The 18,934-nt window shown below is 38.1% G+C and overlaps 1 protein-coding gene across 6 annotated transcripts in view; it reads right to left on the bottom strand.

Annotated features, from left to right (window-relative positions):
- Window positions 1-18,934, bottom strand: part of ARHGAP28 (Rho GTPase activating protein 28) — a 179,535-nt gene that overhangs the window by 46,916 nt on the left and 113,685 nt on the right. The window contains exon 1 of one of the 6 annotated variants that reach the window (XM_072152196.1): window positions 2,665-2,780. The exons of 4 other annotated variants lie outside the window; for them this stretch is intronic. The gene's annotated coding sequence lies outside the window, so the exon portion shown is untranslated. Of the gene's footprint in view, window positions 1-2,318; window positions 2,421-2,664; window positions 2,781-18,934 lie in introns of those variants that run through there. One more of the 6 variants, XM_072152199.1, reaches the window with a different exon arrangement.

Raw genomic sequence — 18,934 nt, 5'->3', positions numbered from 1 at the left:
GTTTATGTCTATAGTTGAATACTGGCAGACGGTCCCTAAGTACTAGTTCCATACAGCTGCATGTTCTAGCTGTGAGACCCGTCAATCAGGAAAAAGGCTTAAGTTTAATATGCAGGACTCCATTAATATCATTGGAATCACCTCAGGCAGTTAAATATAAGTTTACAAACTGATTTTCTAACATTGCTTTGTAATCATAGTTTTTTAGGAAATATTTATTTTGGGTTGGTTAATTTAAATAGCAGGTTCTCTTTAAGATGGTACAGAAATGCTAAAAAATGGATGTAACTCCATAAACTTATGAAAACATAACTCATCGTGAGAAACATGAGAAACTATAAATCCACTGCAGAAATTCAGACTTTCCATAACAAAGAGAGTGTTTCTGCTGCTTTGTTTCGAATAGTAAGAATTTCCCTCAAAGATTCCACTGGAATTACAGATATCCTGTGAAAGAGGAAAGAAGGTCAGCTCAACATACTATAAAGCTAAACAAGTTGAGGAAGTGATAAGCATGTCAAGCAGATAACAGCACAAGTGCAAGGATTTACGCTTATCAATAGACATATTCTGTCTTTTCTAAACAAATCTGCTGTACGTACTACACATTACAAAAAATGAAGGTCTTTACAGAAATGTTATGAGCCTAAGTAATCTCTGTATTGTTGGAAACCGTTCACTGCACACATATCTCTAACCTAATGTAAAACCTATTCAGGCCTCTCTTTCTAGTCCTATATGAGTTAGACATGTGTAAAGTCTCTGTTAAGAAAAATACTTCATTTAAGAGGCAGATTACTTGTTACAGATACAAAATTCATACAATAGTGAGAAGTTCAAGAGGAGAAGAAACCATAAACCAATGGGGTAGCAGCTCTAATTGAGTGAACTCCAAAATGTGGTTACTTTGGACAACTCCTTCCATTGTATACGTTTTCTAATCTATAAATACCTGCACATGGCAGATGTGGGGTTAAGTGAAATCACAGAAAAAGAAGCTGCAGTTCTTCACTGATCCCTGGTGTAGTTTCAGGTGAATCCTGAAGTTATATTATAACAGGGAAATTCCTAATATTTTACGTGAGTAAACCAGAACATCCAGGACTTTTTACCCCTCACTTATTTCTCTATAATCTCCACTGAATACAAAACTTTTAAATCTGAAATATACTTTGTTTATTTACTTGGTTCACATGTAAAACATCTGGGATCTGCCAGATCTTCACTTAAGTTATTTTCACTACAAGGGACTTCCTGATTTCCAAGACAATTAGCAGTGCAGGTAGTGACGTGTAAAGAAACAATTAACTGACGTGTTTTGAAGAAAATGGAAAACCTCAATGTACTTGTAGGAACATTCTTATTGGATAGTTTATTGCATTTCAATGTTTTGAATATTCATTTGCTACAGTCTATTGTAATGTGGAAATTCAATAAAAACACAATAAACAATAATAACATAATAAAAGAAGCATTTACTCAAAAGGAAAGCCCACTACGATATAAGTACAGGCGGTCCCCTACTTAAGAATACCCGAATAACACATGACCCCTAGTTACAAACTGACCTCTGGATGTTGGTAATTTTATGTAATTTTGCCTTAGGCTACAATAAACAGCTATAACAGCTATTAAATGTGTCTGCAATGAAGCTTTATTGTTCATTTTGGTTCTTATGAGAATCCAACATTTTCAAATTGTTACAGAGACCAATGTTTGTTGCGGTTACAATTATAAAGAATAGAGTTCCGACTTACATACAAATTCAACTTAATAACAAACCTACAGAACCTATCTTGCATGTAACCCGGGGACTGCCTGTACATGTATATAGTAGATGATGCATTACTGCTCTACTTGTACAGGGAGATTGTGGCACACATGCACTTAGCAGGTGCAACTCATCCTTAGCAAAGCATAGTTTACCTTTAGATATCTGGCAAATACACAACCAAAAGAGAAACATCTGAATTGACTTTTTAACATAAACTATCTGGGAAAGAAGCATAAACAAATTTAATACTACTACTATTTATAAAACAATTGACAAATGTGAAAAGTAGCAACACAACTATGAAACAGTGAAATACAAATAATGCTGATGTATATATTTGCCTTTTGTCAAATGCTAAAAAATAAGTCATTGGCAGAAAACGCTTGCCCTGCTCAATCCCTCCACAATGTCATATTTACACAATGATAATATTACACGTTACAAGTCAGTCAATCATCATCTATAGAGTTCTATGAATGGTCAAGAAATCTTATGAGACCAGGGACAATGGAACATCTCAGAGGGCATCGTCTAGTGCACTTACCTTCACATGCTCAGCTATCTAAGACCAGATCAGTTCATTATGTCTTTTTATAGTCCTGGCAGTAAAGATAACCATGTTAAAATCCAAAGGGACTGTTATAGGGAGTGGAAGTATTGCAATTTTCCAGCCAACAATGAGACCTAAAGTATACTGCCGGTGAAACAATACAGAACTTGCTCCATTACTATTTAAGGAGTTCCAGACAACAACACAACGACTTGTAGTATTTTCCTGTTTGTCACAAGACAAAAGCTTTGATCTACTTCCTAAAATTAGGGATTAAGCTGAATTAACCAGTAAAAGCCCTTTTCTATTTCATCGGAATCAAAAAACAAGAAGCATATACCTTCAGTGCTTGAGGAACACAACCTTCATATGCCGCACAATGTCCTAGTATGCATTTGTCCAGGTCACTTTGTAGTAAGTGAAGGAGAATGTGTATTCTGCACAATGACGATCCTGATCTGGCAGCAAACTTAAGGGAGAATAACGTCGCTGTACTTTTTTTTTTTGCTTCAGGGGAGTTTACGTGGATAGCAGCCAACAAAAAGAGACATTTAGAAAATTTAAAGTAAATTTCTGAAATGTAATACAACACCACAGCAATGCAAAATACCACAGTACTGTAGGTCAGATACACATGGAATGAGTGCTGCATATCGATTGTTATAAGAAGTGCAGTACTCATATTTGAATAATTTTTAAAACATACAGTACTCTAAAGGTGGCCATACACATGAATACACAGAATGGATTTGAGTAATTTGTGACATGTTTTTTTTAAACAGTTTATGGCGTGATTGGATTGCCATGTCATCATTTTCATTTTACATATATATATATATATATATATATAAAGCAACAAAAAATGGCAGCACTCCGAGATTTGTGAATAACAAAAAACTTGCTCGTTTATTCACACATGTGTCAAAAGCTACGTTTCGGCTCCTGGAGCCTTTCTCAACACAGTGAAAAATTTATATAAAATACACAGGAAGTGACATTTTGCAAATCATGTGATCAGGGCAATTCAAGTATACACCATGCTAATAACGGGTTGGACCCCCTTTTGCCTTCAGAACTGCCTCAATTCTTCGTGGCATAGATTCAACAAGGTGCTGGAAGCATTCCTCAGAGATTTTGGTCCATATTGACATGATGGCATCACACAGTTGCCGCAGATTTGTCGGCTGCACATCCATGATGCGAATCTCCCGTTCCACCACATCCCAAAGATGCTCTATAGGATTGAGATCTGGGGACTGTGGAGGCCATTTGAGTACAGTGACCTCATTGTCATGTTCAAGAAACCAGTCTGAGATTATTCCATCTTTATGACATGGCGCATTATCCTGCTGAAAGTAGCCATCAGATGTTGGGTACATTGTGGTCATAAAGGGATGGACATGGTCAGCAACAATACTCAGGTAGGCTGTGGCGTTGCAATGATGCTCAATTGGTACCAAGGGGCCCAAAGAGTACCAAGAAAATATTCCCCACACCACCACCACCAGCCTGAACCGTTGATACAAGGCAGGATGGATCCATGCTTTCATGTTGTTGACGCCAAATTCTGACCCTACCATCCGAATGTCGCAGCAGAAATCGAGACTCATCAGACCAGGCAACGTTTTTCCAATCTTCTACTGTCCAATTTCAATGAGCTTGTGCAAATTGTAGCCTCAGTTTCCTGTTCTTAGTTGAAAGGAGTGGCACCCGGTGTGGTCTTCTGCTGCTGTAGCCCATCTGCCTCAAAGTTCGACGTACTGTGCATTCAGAGATGCTCTTCTGCCTACCTTGGTTGTAACGGCTGGCAATTTGAGTCACTGTTGCCTTTCTATCAGCTCGAACCAGTCTGCCCATTCTCCTCTGACCTCTGGCATCAACAGGGCATTTCCGCCCACAGAACTGCCGCTCACTGGATGTTTTTTCTTTTTCGGACCATTCTCTGTAAACCCTAGAGATGGTTGTGCATGAAAATCCCAGTAGATCAGCAGTTTCTGAAATACTTAGACCAGCCCTTCTGGCACCAACAACCATGCCACTTTCAAAGGCACTCAAATCACCTTTCTTCCCCATACTGATGCTCGGTTTGAACTGCAGGAGATTGTCTTGACCATGTCTACATGCCTAAATGCACTGAGTTGCCGCCATGTGATTGGCTGATTAGAAATTAAGTGTTAACGAGCAGTTGGACAGGTGTACCTAATAAAGTGGCGTGAGTGTTTATCACAGTGCAAGTGAACTTCACAATTTCACAAAAACAATAAGTTGAATATACAGTGCAATAGTGTGCATAGATATAAAGGGGATCAAACGCCTACCTAAGGATCATTTCCGGACTAGACGTATGACTACGGCATACCGCCATTGAGCTGGGATTGTAGCCTAATAGGTACTCTAAGATACCATTTATTCATTCTTTTTCTTGAAGTAAGAATCTTCTATGTCATTATCCGTACTCGGCGTGTGACTACGGCGTACCGCCATTGAGCACTATGCATGACACAGATCATGTGACTCATAGAAAGAAAACGGGTGATCACGTGATCGCAGGGGCTGATGCGATCACGTGATCACCCGTTTTCATTCAGGATGGAGCAGCATGGAAAAACATAGCTTTCTGTGTCTTTCCATCCTGTATTTTTTCCACAGGATGCAATGTATATTGGTCAGAAAAAAGTAATTAGAAGTAGGGATGAGGAGACCCACTAAAGGACTTGTTCCCAAAACCCCTCAGTAACACCAGGGATCACTTTAAATGTCGGGTGCATTTATATGAATGCACGTCGTGGTCGCCGATACTTATGGGGTGGGGGAGGGCTGGAGCTTCCCATTACATCATTGGGGAGCACTGATCCTTCCCATAATAGTAAACACAATGGGGCACATTTACTTACCCGGTCCATTCGCAATCCAGCGATGCGTTCTCCGACGAGGATTCAGAGATTGCCGGGATTCATTAAGGTCATCCGCCCGATGTCCACCAGGTGTCGCTGCTGCACAGTGGTCCGCCGAGGTCCACCGGAGTTCACCATCCTATTCCTGTTGCATGTAAGTGCATGTCAAGCGACATTTAAAAAAAAAAAAATAGAGCAATTTTTCCGAATCCGCCCCTCGTTTTTCGTCACATGCAAGCTGGCACCTATGCGTCACAATCCGATCGTGTGCGCCAAAATCCTGGGGCACTTTGGCGCAAAATGGCAAAATTCTGAAAACCAGGCGGAAAAAAGCGATTCAGACCCTTAGTAAATGTGCCCCAATGTCCAGCGTCAGGTTCAGAGACCCAAACTGGCAAAGATGAGTATGAACCTGAACATTCCTAATCAGGAGCTTTCCTGGCAAATACGCTGAATGTAGCCTATGGGGAACTCCAGAGCAGATATGACTGACTACAGCATCAGACTAAGTGTGAAATATTACATACTTTCTCTAAATGGCCCATAATATACAATTTTCAACAAACAACTTCACATTTGTTTATACTAATACACAGAAAATACAATGACTTTATTGTTGCCTTAGGGTCACATCCACTTCATATCACAGTGTTTATTCAGTGATTATGTTTTATAGTACACAGTACCTTCAGACTTTAATCACTAAAAAGCAGTCAAGCTTAGAGAAAGAGCAATGGACATGAGGCTGAACTAACAAAACCCTACATTTACGGTAAACAACTGCATTTACAGCTTAAGGATAAAATTAGTTTAGTGAAATTTGCCATATAACAATAAACCATTTTTTGAGAAAGCAAACATTATGACAAGGACCATTCATGGTGAAGGTCACACAGAACAAAAGTAAAATATCATGGAAAACAGTAGGGTGCAAAGGTACCTCATATGTTTATATATAGATGGATGGTATGAAAGATCACCTGCAGGGCTGCATCTTTGTAGTATAGGTTAATCATGGAAGCCACCATTGTGGGGGAACTATACAAAGACTTTGTAAGAAATAAAGAAATTTGACTTTTTATTTCAACTACTGTACAGTAAACCATCTTAGAGACAGCTACTGAAATGGCAGTGGAATTTTTTTTTAAGAAGGTTGATTTCGTAGAAGTGGTACAACATAGATAGCATATAATGCCTTCTAGATCGAGGGTCTTTTGTTGATTTTTCCTATATTGAATATATTGACTAAGAGTTAACAGTAGTACTCTAACTTGTAAGTACTGTATTGTGGCTTCACAAACCTCATTATGGTAAATCTCACAAGAAAGTTACCACCCAATTAGAAGTCTTGGGAAATGGGAAAGATCAAAAGATTTTCAAAATTTTCAATTAAAGAAATATAAAATGGTTTAAAATTAACGTTTCTAGATCCAGTACAGCATTGTACAAAACCTCTTACATGTAACATGTCAAAAGATTCAATAAAACCTAATGTTTTGGATACAAATTGTGTAAAAGTTTTAAATTAGAGAACATATATCAGAGTGGTCCACTATTAGCATATTGGGTATCAAATCTAGCAGGAATGGTGAAAGCTAATAAAAGAATGTCACTGTACCAGAACCAATGGAGTGATATCTACTAAGTAATGAAAATAGTTTATGGAGGTGATGAAAGGTCCAAAAACACGTAGTAATCCAAGGGACTTTCAGGAAAGTTTTGCTCTGTATGACACACTCTATAGTGTTAGTGAGATGCAGAGAAGGTCCAAAAAGGGAAGTTGATTTTTTCTTTTAATGTATTTAGAATAAGTATGTTCTGGAATAATAGAAAGCCCCGTGGAGCTTCCTGTTCTAGCATCATTGCTAGTAGTGCTGAAGAACAGAAGACCGCCAAAGAACTAGAACCTGGATACATACACTTTTTATGGTTTCTCCCGACCTTCATTGGGGTTTTTCCCTGGATTCTTTTACAAATACCCCTTTTTCTTAAAGCATTTGTTGTTTATTTCAATAAGGAGTAAAGCTTAGGCTGGTGTCAGACACATCTGTTAACACATCTCTGCCAGATTCTTATCTCCCATGGGAAGAAGTAATTCAACACTGACAAACTACTTTTTCCAATATATATGGTGAGAGAGTCAGGTATCCATTGTAAGTCATTTAAAGACTAATGGTAGCCATTGCTGTCTCCCGATAATTATATCCCAAAGGAAATAATGAGTCAAACATGATTAAATTCTCCATGTCCAATTCCTCTTTTGCGATCATCATTTGCAATCAGGGGAAAGTTGGGTGGTCCACATTAAAATAAACCTATCAGATCATCCTACAAAAAGTTACATAATAACACAATAAGAACTGCTGACTGCTCACATGCTCTTAGGAACAATACTATAGGGTGGAGTCCTGTATTTCACTATGTACATCATTTACCAAATCGTATTATTTAATGCCTTTAATATATTAGTCAAGCTACACCCTGTTAGCTTGGGATATCCCAAATTCTTTTTTTTTAAACAAAGAGGAACATTTGTCATGTTCTCTTTCCAGACTTCTGGTTTCAAAATATTACATAATTCAAGATATTTGTGTTCAATTGTGGAAAAATGGGCCACATTGCACTTTCACTCAAGTAAATGAGTGGTGCTGAAGGTGGAGTAACTTCTCAAGAAAGATGCATCAAATGTATTGTAACTTTGATATATTTTAATGCCAGTTTATTCTTTAGTGAAAGTGACTTCAAAAAGTCCCATGAAAATAAATGTCCTGTCTCCTCTTCTTTCTTTTTCAAATTCAAAGTGCTTATGATGTCCACAATATCTAGAAATGGCTGATACTGTCGATAAATTCCTGAACATAGTCAGGAGCAAAGTGTGTGGGGGGTTGGCAAAGAAGTGCCAACAAGTCAGCCCCTTACTGCTTGTTTATTAAAGAAGGTTGCAAGAATTAGATAAATGAAAAATTTAAAAACAGAATGGGGCACATTAACTAGAAAGTCAGAAACTTTACTAAAAGTGCTTTTTCTGTGTATAATGCTTCGTGTGACAGATTCATTAAGATTGTGCACCAGAAATCATGAAACTGGCATTTCCCTGCACTGGCCCGACAGAGTTCACCAATTTTTTTGTGGTGCACCTTTAACATAGGGCGTGCGACAGACTTAGCATGTTAAATATAGCGCTCAGTCCGAATCCATCCCTAATTTGTGTTGCATGGTGCCTGGTAATGCTGCGCCACAAAAGGGTGACGTGTGACACAACAGCGGCACAGACACCTCTTAACCCCTTAACGCTGAAGCCACTTTTCACCTTCCTGACACGGCCCATTTTTTAAAATCTGACATGTGTCTATTTAAGTGGTTATAACTTTGGAACACTTTAACATATCCAGTTGATTTTGATATTTTTTTTTTGCGTGACACAATGTACAATGTACAATGCGTGACACAATGTTGGTTGAGAAATTTAATCAATATGTTTAGTATTTATTTATGAAATAAATGGAAATTTGGCAAAAATTTTGAAAAAAACAATGTTTTCCAAATTCCAAATTTTCTACTTTTTGGAAAGTTGGTCATATCGCTAAAATAACTTGATAACTAACATTTTCCATATGTCTGCTTTAACTTGCCATCATTTTTCAAAAATCTTTTCCTTTTTTTAGGATGTTAGGAGGCTTATAACTTTAGGTGCAATTTTTCAGATTTTCATGAAAATCATCAAAACCTACTTTTGGAGGGTCAATTTAGTTAGAAGTGACTTTATAAGGCCCACATGACAAGAAACCCCCACAAATGACACCATTTTAGAAACTACACCCCTCAAAATATTCAAAACAACCTTTGGGAATTTTGTTAACCCTTTGAGCGTTTCATGAGGGTGAAAGATAAATGAAAGTGAAATTACAGAAATGTAATTTTATCTTACTATAGATTCATTGAACACTAAAATTTGCACCTTCACAATGGGTTAAAAAGGAAAATGCATTTTACAATGTTTAGGGCAATTCCTCCTGAGTATGCCAATACCCATTTTGTCACTGTACCCTGCTGTACGGACACAGGGGGGGCACTTGGAATGGAAAGAGCGTTGTTTCGTTTTTGGAGGGCAAATATGGCTGAAAAAGTTTTCATGTGACAGGATGCATTTGGAGAGCCATAATGGTACCAAAACAGAGGAAAGCCCCAACATGAGACACCATTTTGGAAAGTACACCCCTTGGAGAGTTTAGCAAGGTGTAATTTGTGTATTTCCCCCAACAGGTGTTTGATTCAATTAGGCCCCAAAAGGGAAAAAAGGTGAAAATTTTCTCAAAAAAGTCACTTTTACCCCAAATTTTTGTAAGCCTCAAGGGATAAAAGAAGAAACAACCCCCATAAATGTGTAAAACTATTTCTCCTAATCACAGAACTGCACCACTTTTGCATATAAAGTGTTGTATGGGTACGCAGTGAAGCTCAGAAGGAAAGAGGGGCTTTGGCCTTTTGGAAGCCAGATTTGACAATCATCCTTTACATGTGTCAGGATGCATTTGGAAAGCCCTAGTGGTACCAAAACAGAGGGGAACCCCAACAAGTGTCACGATTTTGGAAAGTGCACCCTTTGGAGAATTTAGCAAGGTGTAATATGTGTATTTTCCCCTACAGGTGTTTGTTTCAATTAGGTCCCTAAAAGGAAAAAGATGAACATTTTCCCAAAAAAGTCACTTTTACGGCTAATTTTTGTATCCCATAAGGCATTAAAGATGAAACAACCCCCAAAAATGTGTACTAGCATTTCTCCCAAGTATAAAATTGCCCCACACATGCAAATAAAATGTTGTATGGGTACGCAGTGAAGCTCAGAAGGGAAAGAGGGGCGTTGGCCATTTAGAAGCCAAATTTGACATACATCCTTTACATATGTCAGGATGCATTTAGAGAGCCGTAGTGGTACCAAGACAGAGGGGAACCCCAACAAGTATCACCATTTTGGAAGGCACACCCCTTAGAGAATTTAGCAAGGTGTAATATGTGTATTTGTCCGTAAAGGTGTTTGATTTCATTAGGACTTAAATAGGAAAAAGGTAAAAATTTTCCTATAAAGGTCATTTTACCCCTAATTTTTGTAAGCCACAAGGGATAAAAAAATATAATAACCCCCCAAAATGTGTAAACCTATTTCTCTCGAGTGTAGAAGTACACCACATGTGTATATAAAATGTTGTATGGGCGCACAGTAAAAGGAAAGGGGGATGTTTGCCTTTTAGAAGCCAAATTTGACAAATGTTTGACATGCATTTGGAGAACCCTAGTGGTATAAAACGGATAAGAATCCGAAAAAGTGTCCCTAATTTTTAAATGTACACCCCTTAGAGAATTTTGCAATGTGTTATATATGTATTTGCCCGTACAGGTAAATGATCCAATTAGGCCCTAAACATTAAAAAGGTGAAAATTTTCCTATAAATGTCACTTTACCCCTAATTTTTGTAAGCCACAAGGGATAATATATTAAATAACCCCAAAAAAGGTGTAAAACTATTTCTCCCGAGTGCATAAGTACCCCACATGTGTATATAAAATGCTTTATGGGCGCACAGTAGAGGAAAAGAGGGATGTTTGTCTTTTAGAGGCCAAATTTGACAGAAATCCTTCACATGTGTCAGGATACATTTGGAGAGCCGTAGTGGTACCAAAAGAGAGGAAAACCCAAAAAGTGACCCTAATTGTTGAATGTACACCCCTTGGGGAATTTAGCAAGGTGTAATATGTGGTGTAGGGTAATACACTTGGTGAAATGAGCATTTTGAACATATAGGTGGTTTCCAAATATGATGTGCAATGCAGTCCAAGATGGAAAATGCTATTATTTCTGGAGAGTTCAGTGCCCATTATGTGGCGCCCCTTATGAAATAATGGAGGGGTATAGGGAGCAATGGGACCTAACAGTTGTTACAATTATTAATTTTACCGAAAATTAATTCACAACAGGTTGGGCGTGAATTATGAATGTGTTGCGTATAAGGAGGTAGAATATACCAGGGGACCAACTAAACTTTTGTCACTCTGGAGGTGTCGCAGGTCTCTTAGTAGTATGTAGTGTCCATCCTAACTCCTCTTTTGGAACAGACTCTTTATTGAGTCCTACCATTAGAAGCAGCAGAATTCACCGGGAAAATGCTGTCCTGGCAAAACACGGGAACATCTAAACCAGAGGTACTGGGGCCCCGTCCTTCTTGTCCCAATATTAGTTTCCTAATATCTTCCTCTTGAAAACGGAGAAATCATACGGCAGGACCTGCACATTGGAACAGCAAGTAAGAGTTGTACAGCGTAATCTGTACAATGTGCACAGCCAGCGCTTTTGTACCAAATCTTCGTTTTTCGTAGGGAAATTATTGCCAAGTGTTGCTCTTATTCACCCTAGCGATGCCCATTGTGACGAATACTGTTGCTTTTGGCTGGACCAAATCGACCAGCCAATAGCGGCAAACATGGACAGAGGGGGAAAAAAAAAACCCTCTGGACCGCAAAGCACAATTGGTGGCTGTCAGGAACAGCCGCCACCCTGCCCCGATCACCGCGTCTACAGACATGGTGATCGGTATTACTGATGTCATAAGTAAATTCGCTGCTATTGGCTGGTCTGAATTGATGAGCCAATAGCAGCGATCATGTGGGTGGGACGTAACCCTTCTGGTCCACGGGGCAGGATGGATGGCCGTCAGGAACAGCCGCCGTCTTGCCCCGATCACTGTGTCTGAACCGTGTTGGCAAGTCACTACCCGCCGCACCGTTCTATAACAACGCGCATTGGGAATAGGCTATACAATCTTTATTTTTTAAGCAATTTAGACAAATAAGGGCTTATTTTTTGCGAGATGAGATGCACTGTAAAAAAACTTCATTTTAGTGGGTATTTAGCTTATTGAAGCAATTTTATTAACTCTTTACGTTAGGAGGAAAATAAAATCATCAATTCTTGTTTTGGATTTTTAGCATTTTTTTGGGGGGGTGTTCACTGTAGCATAACAATAATATATTATCTTTATTCTACGGATCACTACGATTACGGTGATACCTCATTTATATAGTTTATTTTATATTTGTCCAATTTTATTGAAGGAAAACTAGAATAGAAAAAATTGCATTTGTTTTAGTATTGCCATTTTTATAGCGGCATAACTATAGTCGTTTTTGGTTGACGGAGCTGGTTGTAAGCTTATTTTTTGCGTGACAAGATGTTCTTTTCATTGGTATCATTTTTGTGATTGTAACTTTTTCGGATCACTTTTTAGAACATTTTTTGTAAAGCAATTTGATAAAAAGTTTTAGTTTTTGGCAAGTTTTTTTTTTTTTTTTTTTACCACGTTCACCGAGCGGGTCCAATTATGATTAGGATTTATTGTACAGATTGTTACGGACGCAGCAATACCAAATAAGTGGGTTTTTTTTGTGATTTAGTGTTTTTATAGTTTATTGCTTGTGTACAGGGAAATGTGGTGTTTGGGGGGACTTTCACTTTCTTTTATTATTTATTTTTATTTTAAAAAAAGCTTTATTTATTTTTTTTACTTTTTTTACAGTTACTAACCTCCCGCCATGCAGTACTATTACGTCAAATGTCGGGAAGGGGTTAAATACCTGTGCATGCTGTTTTAACCAAGAAGAACATGCACAGTCTGACAAAAGTGGGGCGCAAAGCCCTAAGTAAATCTTGATAAACATTAAATTCAACTCTGGATAAGGGAAAGTCCAGGATAAAGGAACTTCACAAAATTTACTAATATTCTTAACCTCACTAATATTAGTGAATACCCCTTTAAATATTTCCATTGAAGTGACAAAAGCATGTGAAAGTTGTTACTTCCTCTGCTATAAGGACACCTTGGATTTTTCAATGTCAGGTTAAAATATAAACTCACAGCCGCTATTCATAGTGGAAGGTTGATATAGGGTGATAAGAAAAGAATGGTCAGTTGTTAACCTGTAACAGCTTCTTATCTACATCTATGGATATCAGCTGAGTTGTTTGGACAGGAAATGTAATATCCAGTTTGTACAATGTTATGTGATGGTTAATAACTCCTCTCCATGCAGACTACTGTGATTTCATGTGATACAATATGCTGTGATTTCATGAGATAAATGCTTGGTGTACCGTTTTCTAATGCTAAAAAGCTAAAGGACATGAGATGATGTCACCCTGGTCACATGACATAAATGCATACAGAGATAGGATGGAGAGGAGCTCGACTCACTGTAGCCATGCTTAGATACCAGGTAAAACTATAAAGTTGAATATATGGGAATCTAAGGGGAACATTTTTTGCTAAAAGAAAGATGTCAGTTACTAGAGCTCTATGAGAACCTGTCACTACCTGTATTGGTGAAAAATGTTGTGATGGGTTCCCTTTTTAATATGTTTCTGTCTATGGATTGATAAAGCTGTGCTGTGCTGCGTTTCCTTAAGATTTGTGTCTGTGCAGTTATATGAATGGTTAGCATTTACTACCTTGATTAGATTTACTGTAACTACATTCATTAGCTAACAGCAGAACTGAGTATTGACTAGGTCTCTCGATTCATTATTGCTGGGCCTGTTTTGGACCTGAATAACCATGCAATTCTTAGTTTCTTTCATGAAACTATATGTCTTATTGAGTTTGGAAAAAATTATCATGGGGCAACACAAATAATCCCAAAAATGTTATTTTTTTGGATCAATAGAATTACAGTGGGGAGATTTATTAATCTATCCACGACCAAATTCTGTCCATAACAGAATTATGTCATCGTTTGCACTAAAAACTGTCTGCACCACATTTATAATGGGTTTTAGTTTTAGGATTCTCCTACGACTCGCTCGACAAAAGGGGCGTGGCATGTGAAAAGGGGGCACGGCCTCTCATCTAAAAGGTCCATGCACCAGAAATACTGCTAACCCGACAGAATTGTGTTCTAACTTTCTGGTGTAAAGTAAGCCAACTAATAGGAGGTGCAGAGTACGACTAGACAGTCTTATACAGTAGCAGATTTATCATCCAGCAATAGACACTTTTATAAATCTGGTGCAGAATAAGACTGTCTAGTTTAACTCTGCACTGTCTAACCTCAGGACACTTTTTATAAATCTGCCCCATAGTTTATAGCTCTTATTTTAAATGAAAAAAAAAATCCAATTTCATTGTTGCTTTCCAAGACCCTAAACTTTTTTTGTTTTTTCAAATGAGTTATTTGGGGTTTGTTTTGCTTTGATAGGGACATACTCTCTATTAAGTTACTGAAATAGCCTATATGGTATTGGAAAATATCAAGCAACCCTAAAAAACAAATCTTTGTGAAGCATCATGTTTATGAACAGAATCCTTTGGACATGTATGACTTGGGATGCACATGAACCTAAAAGTAGCCATCAAATTACTATTAGTAAATTCTATGGATGTATTTCATTATATGCATTTGTAAAATTTACACTGCTGAGGTCAACTAAGGCTAGCAATTTTCCCCAATATTGTACAGTATTTTAACTGTATACTCTAACGTGCTTCAGAAGTGGTCAGATCCCCCAACCATTATCATATTCTGCAGGTAGTTGAAGACATTAAATCTTGGACTATTTCCTCTGAAAGGAACCTGTCACGAGAAATTGACCTAATAAACCACTACCAGCACGTTGCCAAGATGCTTAACACTTTCCAGATCATGTTTCTTTCATGGTCCAGTGTGATGGCATCAACCTGAAAATCAACTTTCAAGTATGATGTAAATTGGATGTGTAAAGTCAAGAAGGTGGAGAGTTTAAAACTGAAGTCACGAGGGGAACTCTGATGCCTCTTCTTCTGTGATTGACATCATGCATTGGGCTTCAGAAGATCTAGTTGGTGATGTTTATGGATGCAGGACCATCAATTACAGTAAAAGGGGTTTTCTGAGGAAGAGAGAGCTTGACTTAATTGTTACAATCTCTGCCTCCTTGACTTTATACAATTAATTTACATCTCACTTCAAAGTTGATTTTCTGGATGATGCCACCACACTGGGTCATGAGAGGGACTTGATCTGGAAGGTGTTAAGCTGCTTGGCAACACACTAATAGTGGCTTATTAGGTCATTTTCTGCTGACACGTTCACTTTAAATTTGCCAATGTGCAGTCAGTTGATAAATTACAGAATTTTTAATAAACATTATTAAAATGCAGTTTTCTTATATTTTTCAAGGACAATTAATTCCGAGGAATTCTTACATCCAGATGGTTGCATCCATAGAACAATTTGCTTTCAGGCTCAGAAGTAACTGGATGAAAAACATGTCACAAAAGCAGAAATGTGTGACGGCATTGACTCTAATTTGCTTCAATGACATGATCTGCATCTAAGTACACCACTCTGCTGCCAAATATCCCAGCCACTATTAATCCTTTAGACAGGTCGGTCATAAACGCATATCCATAGATTAAATAAATAATATAAATAATGTTATCCTATAACAATAAAAGATGTAGTATAATCTGGTCAGCTGTAGGCAAAGTAGCGTTACTAATAAAGTAACATATGCCAATAAAGAAATATCATTAGGCATAGATGAAATATGGTTGTCTCAAACATAAGAGCATTAATGTATAGTCACAGCTATTTACGTACTTCTATACATGACATAGAAATATGTTAATACTTTCCAAGTCTCAAGAGATCTCCAACCTTTTAAGACACTTTAATCACAACAGATGGTGTTAAATAGCATTAAGTATAAAAACAGGAAAAGCCTATTAAATATATGATAGATTGATATGGCTTTGCATTGGAATTAATTTCTTGTGACATAGTTTTGACCTTGGTAGGATATCCTTGGTGACACTAATGGACAATAATTTCAACCACCAACTTAAAGGGGCTTGCCCAAGAAATAAAATTCTCAAATTTCAATCCTCTAGCGATGTCGACACAATAAAGATCATTTTTAACCCCCTTACTTTACAATTTTACTCAATTTTATTGCTGTTTTAGCTCCAATCACTCAGTAATGGTAAGTGTGTGGGGAGAGACTCTGTAAGCAGATACTTCATGATTCATCTGTGCTTTGAGCCCTGCTATACACCTCCCTCCCCTGGATAAATACCTTATCTGTCTGTAGCTTGTAGCTTTACTCTCCTTACAATGTTTTGCTTGATGGCAGGAAGTCTCTGTGTGCACTCTTCCTGGAATACAAGTGTGGGGGTTGGAGTGCAGAGAGGAACTCAGTGCAGCAGCAGAGAGGAAAACAATATGTCCTCCCGACCCTAAAGTCAGAAGATTCAGGGTTGGGTCCAGGGGCAACTGAAATTGTGTACAGCAGGACTGATAGTGAAAGGTTGGAATAATATCTGTGAAATTTTGTTATCCTAAGTATAATTAAGAATCTTGTCTTTGTGGGAATACCTGTTTAAGAGCCGTATGCAAGATGCTGGGGAGAAACATATTGAAGTCGAGCTTCTGGTTCTGGTACACTGGGGCTGAGGGATTAAGAAAGGCAAGTTGTGGGCCAATCATAAATGTTGGCACATCCGGCACGGGAATGCTAGATTTACAAATTCTTATAAATTTCAATGCAGATATTGTATTGTGCTTACTGGCTGCTTTTTTAGGTTTATGAGGATATAAGTTTAGCTAGTTCGGAAGGGGGCTATAAATTCCTTAATACTGGATTTTTTTTCCAAGTAATTTTTTAAACTGTCATCTACATGGCCAACCCAAACTCATCATACGTTAGATGACACTAAGTCCGGTTCCTAAATAAAACATTTTAAAACAGATTGTTTTCTTTCGAGGGCTATCCCTTATACAATTTATTATAAAGTGTAACTATAGTTTATTTCAGTTTAAAGTTGTTGTACATCGAAAATACACGGTAAAAAAGTGCATATCGTGTACTTTGGGATTTTTTTTTCTACCATGAGAGATCCATATATATGTCCTACGTATTTATCCTACATCTGGGCATTCCTATGGTTTGAATTAGATGCATGTGAGCCATGTTCTTTTCTCTACTTCATAGTGTATAATCCTGCTGCCCACTGCTAGCTTGTTTTAGGATTAACTCAAGCCTGTTATTGGATTGTGGCTCCGGCCTACAAAATATTGATGATCCCATTAATATTGTTAAGAATATCCCCCTATGGAGTGGCAGACAGCAAGACACAATTTCATTTATGTAGACAGAGCAAGCACAGTGTAATGCACACATTACCTGGGGGATACTCAGTGCTTCCTCAATCAATAAGCTCTAATTGGATGCACATAATTTAGTATTTTGTAAAGTAAACAGCAGGGGGGTAGGAAAGGAAGAGAAACGGCGAAATCAGTGCCCACAGCTCATCCTTAAGTTATTTATAAAGCACAATACAGATGCTTCCTTATCACTGACTTCCTTGTTTTTCTCCTCCCTTTGAATTAGTCTTTTGTGACATAAACAAATATTACAACAACAAGAACAGTGATCTGCATATGTACTGTTATATGTTTTTAAAATTAAGCCTTAGCTGGGGCTGGATTTGCAGAAAAGTGAGTTTTGCTGATTCAGCTTTTTTTTTGCTAAGTAATGGTACCAGTGACCAAAACACCACTGAGAAATTCAATTCACAAATCAACAAGATAATGAGACCACAGATGCAACTGACTGTAAATAGAGTTAATAAGTTACATCCACGTTTTCTTTTTTTTAAATTCTAGAAGTCTCTCCATATATTTATCATGTGTGGTGTATCCTAGGCCAGTCTTAATTTCCTCTGCGCTGAAGTGAGATGCATCGGCGCTGGCATGCACGCGACGGAAATCGGGGGGTGTGGCCGAACGAAAACCCGACGAATTCGGAAAAACCGCCGCATTTAAAAAACAAAAAGTGTCGCAGGACTCGCGCTTACCTTCACCAGGAATAGGTGTACTTGAGTGCATTCCAGCGGGCCTCGGGGAACTTCGCCTCTGGATCGCGAATGGACCGGGTAAGTAAATCTGCCCCAATATGTTAAGTGGAACATTCATTTTCCCTTTAATATATGATAAATTGTTGTAAGAGGAAGAAAAGTCCCCTATCTTGCTCAAATATTTCAGGAGATATAACATGTAACAGTTCCCAATGGATTTCTCTTTCTAAACCACCATGCAAATATTTGCATTTGTCAATACTCCAGAGAGAGTTGTCTAGACGATGCATGGTTTCACATCCCCCCATTGTATCAATTTCCATGGGAATGTGGAAAGTGTTTTGTATAGGAGACACTGAAAAGTGTTTTATGGAGATAATGTCAACTTTAAACTCCTCCCTCTTTTTCCACATTGTAGTTAAAAGGACTTTCTGCCTGTAGTTTAGCTTCGTGAAGTTAAAGGGAACCTGCCAGATAAATTAATCACGCTAACTAAAAATATATTTGGAAACTATACCTATATTGTTCCACCCCATGCTTGTACAGTTCCACAATCCGTTTGTAAGGTTGACTCACCATCTGTGCATATTCATGCTCTTCTAGGGACATGCTTTTCTCTTCAACTGAGTGCACTCAGCTTTGCTACATGTTGAACCCCTCCTTCAGGAATGAGAGAGATGCTGGTTGTGTGTGACTGGCTTGCTCAAGAGAAATCAGCTCCCTCAGCAAGTCACAGAGCACAGGGAGGGGGAAAGGAGATGGAGGTGCAGCGTAGAATAAAGGACAAGAATATACTGGACTCAGCTCAAAGGAAAGACAATGAGTGGACTCACAT

Source organism: Engystomops pustulosus, chromosome 5 (assembly GCF_040894005.1).
Source record: "Engystomops pustulosus chromosome 5, aEngPut4.maternal, whole genome shotgun sequence".
NCBI classification, from domain to species: Eukaryota; Metazoa; Chordata; class Amphibia; order Anura; family Leptodactylidae; genus Engystomops; species Engystomops pustulosus.
The sequence above is the reverse complement of the archived record's forward strand: the minus strand, read 5'-3'. Positions and strand labels throughout refer to the sequence as shown.